This window comes from Carassius auratus, chromosome 7, assembly GCF_003368295.1.
Source record: "Carassius auratus strain Wakin chromosome 7, ASM336829v1, whole genome shotgun sequence".
Lineage (NCBI taxonomy): Eukaryota > Metazoa > Chordata > Actinopteri > Cypriniformes > Cyprinidae > Carassius > Carassius auratus.
The window spans coordinates 11066615-11071432 of NC_039249.1; the positions used below are offsets into that span (position 1 = coordinate 11066615).

At 35.7% G+C, this 4818-nt stretch overlaps 1 long non-coding RNA gene across 1 annotated transcript; it reads left to right on the forward strand.

Moving 5' to 3' along the window:
* Positions 1-1160: 1160 nt before the first annotated feature.
* Positions 1161-4041, forward strand: LOC113105905 (uncharacterized). Its single transcript, XR_003292411.1, has 4 exons — positions 1161-1413; positions 1635-1781; positions 1968-2036; positions 3914-4041. It is a non-coding gene; the product is annotated as an uncharacterized LOC113105905 (long non-coding RNA).
* Positions 4042-4818: the final 777 nt, after the last annotated feature.

Sequence of the window (4818 nt, forward strand, 5' to 3'; positions counted from 1 at the left end):
ACTAGTCATCAACTTCTAGTCAAACTCTTGAGAACCAAAGAACTGTTATTAGTTATTACCAGTTATTAGTTTTTATTCATACAATTATACATAAAATGTCGACAGGTAAGAATTTATGTTGTCGTTCATATTCTTTTCATACATTTTGGGTGTCATTTTTGTTAGTGCATGAACCTTTATAGGATGTATGCATGAAGCTGAATGGTTTTACATTTTGTGGAATAATTAAACTTTCCAGATGCTGCTGCATCATGTTAATGTAGGATCTGTAAATGCATTGAAGAATAGGAATCCACAAGTGCAAATGTAATATTGTTTAGAGTATTCAAAGTTTGAAGGTTTAAGACATCAGAAGGGTAATGTTCAGTTGAGGTTTGTTAAACAACAGAATACAATAAATGTTAGTAATATAGTACTGGAGAGAATCAGCATCCCCCCTGTAGCTGAGAATGGTACAGTCCTAACCCTGCTCAGCAGAACAGTGGAGCACTGGACTTGGTGAATGCTGGGGGATATGGATGATCGTGTCTTTTCACTGCACTAATGCCCATGCAAAACATCAACGTCTCACATTAACCGCAATGTGAAGGATTAATGTAAACATACACATGCATAATTTGTTTGTGTTCGAAGCCACATCTGTGTGTTCCAGGTTCCTTTGCTTTCTGACGTCTGCCTTTATTTGTTTTTAAGAGGAACAGGGTATGCCCCTGTCTGCCTTTGTTGTCTGCCCTGTGTCAGATGTGGAACGCCAGCCTCACTGGCCATGCATGCAACTGTAAGAGAACGTTACGGCATTGAGATGAAATTAAATCACTCGTGTAATGACGTTTATCTGCAACCACATGTTCAAATAGTGTGACAAGAAACAATCGTTATATAATAATCCATGTTATTATTATAGTACTTTTATTGCACCACATTTCTTTTTGGAAGGGATTTACAACAGTTATGCAAACATGAATATTCTTACACAAGAAGGCACCCACGCATGCGCACACAAACATCCACGAACATGACCCAGTGCCCACACATACACTTACATTCCACCCATATGACCATCTTCCAAAACCAAGTGAACTGGTTGTGATAAGCATCTGTTCTCAACAAACTAACTGAAAGTTCATGTGAAAGCAAACACCAACAATACAAACCAGTGTGCCGTTACTAGATATTCTACATTACATGTGACCAGGGCCGTGCACAGGGGGGTGGCCCGGTGGCCAGAGCCACTGCCCCTCTGCCCTCATCGACTGAGGTGCCCCTTCCCCAACGCTCCGCTCAAAGCATTCCGTTGATTCCGCGAATCCGCTCCAGGTTTTCCCGCTCGCTCCGCACTCCGCAGCATCACTCACAGTATGTGTCTGCGGCGCTTGTGAACACGACATTTCACGAAAGCTGTCACATTAACAGGTAGGCTATGCAAGACAGTGGTTGAATCTGCTAAAAAAAAAAAATGATTTGTATTTATGTCGGTAATGTTTTGTGCTCTTGGTCTTCTACTAGTGCTAACAACTTGTACAATATATCCAGATTCTAAGAAGCTGCTTGTCTAATCAAATTATAATTGTACTCTCGATCAGATCAGATCTAATACAAATAACTACATTTTCTGTTGTTGGCACACTTTGTAGACAAGACAACCATAAAAAAAAAAAAAAAAAAAAAAACAATGCCTTCACAAAAAAGAAGACAGAGACAGAGAGAGAAAGAGAGAAGGGAGGCTGCTAAAGGCAGTTCAACGTTGCAAACATGGATTCAAAGCTCCAGCAAGCCAGCAGGTAAATCATCATATAGAACAGTTAGCAGACAGTTTGTCTGTTTAATTATTGTAAGTATATCTCCCATTATAATCACTTGTCTTAGTTGAGACTAACACATCATAGGCTCTAAATGAGTTGTATATATAGATTTAGGCTGTATGCTAATATGAAATTAAATGTCTATTACTTATTACTCCATTGAAGATGAGGCAGAGGCAGGCTCAGAGAGTGAGGGAGAGCCCATTCAGCATCAGCCAAATCAGACACTTACAGGTAAGTGTTGTTAAATTGGCTGACAATAAAGGATTCTGAATATGCTAGAGTTTTATAACAAGAAAGATAGACATTAAATTATTTGAATGGAAGAGTAATTATATTACAAGAACATACATTTAATTAGCACTAAAGCCTAACAATTGTATTTAAAATATGATTGTAACAGGTTTGTTATTCATTCTCTATATTAAGATGAAAATGCTTCGGAATCAATTCAACGGAGTAAAAGTGAAGGTCTTGGAACTGAGCCGGAGACAGAAAAAGTTCAGAATGAGAAAGAAAGGCAATACAATGAGACAGAGAGGGAAGAGACAGATGCAGAACAGGAAGATATTTTGAGCGTGTACTGTCTTCTTTTTTAATTGTACATTTTGTAATAATTGGAAAATTTGTGTTAACAAGCAACCACCCCCTCAGTGCCCCTTTTTTTGGTTTAGGCCACTGCCCCTCAAAATGTCTGTGCACGGCCCTGCATGTGACATGAGAAAACGATCTTTTGATAGAAAGAAACAGCTCGGTGATATCAGATCACAATCATAAAGTGGTGCTCTGATTTCTTTCTTTACTGTTATTGAATAGCAAACTGAATGCATTTATTTTTGTTATTATATTGGATTTAGTATTGAAATAATCTAGTGATCATACAAACTGAAGACAGGCCTAGTAAAGGCCAAAATCCACATGACCCCAGTCAATCAATTCATGTATTGTGAAGGGGAAAGCAGTGAGTTTATAATCCTTGATCAATAAAAGCACTTCCTCCAGTGAAAATAACCAATTCATTTTGCCCTCTTACATTAAAATACACTGACATACTTGTGTAGAACGGATTTGGACCATTTTATAAAGATGTTGAATCTGTGCATATTTCTCTTCTGATTCAGATAAGATTACTTTTTTCACTGGAGACAGCAATAATACACATAGAGGACTCGTATTGTACAGTTTAACATTAAAAACATCTTTATTGTGGATTAGTTTAATACAAACATGCAGCTTTTGATTATTCTGATGTTTGTATCAACTGTTTAGCCTTTCATTCTGACGGCACCCATTCACTGCAGATGATCCACTGGTGAAGAAGTGATGTAATGCAACATTTTTCCAAATCTATTCCAATGAAGAAACTATATCGTGCATGGCCTTATTTTTGGAGTGAATTAATCCTCTAAGTACCTCCAAAGAGCATCTGTAAATATCTTTTGTGCTTTAGAAGTAAAGATTAAATGTATTCTTCACTAAAAATAAATATTCTGTGATTATTTACTCTCATGCTGATGCAAACTTTTATGACATTCTTTCTTCCGTGAAGCATAAGAAAAAAAAGATATTTTCAGAAATGTCTAAATTATTTGTAGTTTTATTGATTGATTGATTTTATTGATTTATTTTTAGTTACCAACACTCTCAAAAATGTTGGACAGAATTTTCTTTTCTGTTCTTTTTCTTCATTTTTTCTTTGTTTGTGAATTACCCCTGTAGGAAGAAACAAAGATTGAAAAAAAAGATGAGAAAAGTGAAATGCTTTTGACGTGCTTATTGAATTATACCACTAGATGGAGATGGATTACTTTTTTTTTTTTTTTTGTGATTTATGAGGTAATGTTTCACAAAAACATCCAAAACAAGAGTTGGGACTGGGGTCATTCATTCAAGTCTGCAAGAGATTTATGCCAAAACAGTATTAGCTTTCAGGATGTTAATATGACTCGGCATCTTTCCATCATTTCAACTCTGTCTTATTCCCAGGCTGACTGTTTTTACGGCTGTTGTTGCTCAGTTATGGATAATTACAAAATCACTCAGCCTATTAAAATCTGAGCTATACATCAAATCATAAATATGTGTTAGAAACTTGAATATTTCTATTTCAGGAGCAAGCTGGCAGACGTGATGCATGATTGGTATGGGTGGATGACCCAATAGTATGTTCCTGCACAACCGGAGACTGCAGATTCAGGACCGCAGATCTGGACCGCAGTTCTAGGACCCTAGTTTTTCCTGACAGCGCCACCTACCGTACTGGCCAATATAGCGATGGCTGCAGTTTCAGGAACGCAGTTCTAGTATCCTGTTGGTTTAGTTTGCAGTCACGTTACTTTGTATATAGCATCAATATATTAATCTCAGTAGCATGTTTTTAAATGTGATTTTTGATTCAAAATGCAGCAGAGTTAAATTACTAAGTGTGCTTTGAGTCACAATTTTAAATTTAAACATGAATTTACACAAAATATAAATGAAATATCAATTTTGTAAAATTGATGTATATCAATGTTAAAATAATTGTAAAAAATGAAGAACCTTAAAAGTCTTGAATTGTCTCTTGAATTATACAGTATATTGATTCACTTCCTTAAGGTGAATTAGCTCATTATCAGGTAAGTTAAAGTTGGAATCAGCGTATGGAGTCACTAAATTACTGCCAATATTTTAAAAGTTGTTGAGAGGCAAGACAAGACACAAGAATGATTCAAGAATGTTTATTTATATATATATATATATATATATATATATATATATATATATATATATATATATATATATATATATATATATATATATATATATATATATATATATATATATATATATATATAGTTCAGACCAAAAGTTTGGACACACCTTCTCATTCAAAGAGTTTTCTTTATTTTCATGACTATGAAAATTGTAGAGTCACACTGAAGGCATCAAGTTCTATTTGACCAAGAAGGGGAGTGATGGGGTGCTGCGCCAGATGACCTGGCCTCCACAGTCACCGGACCTGAACCCAATCGAG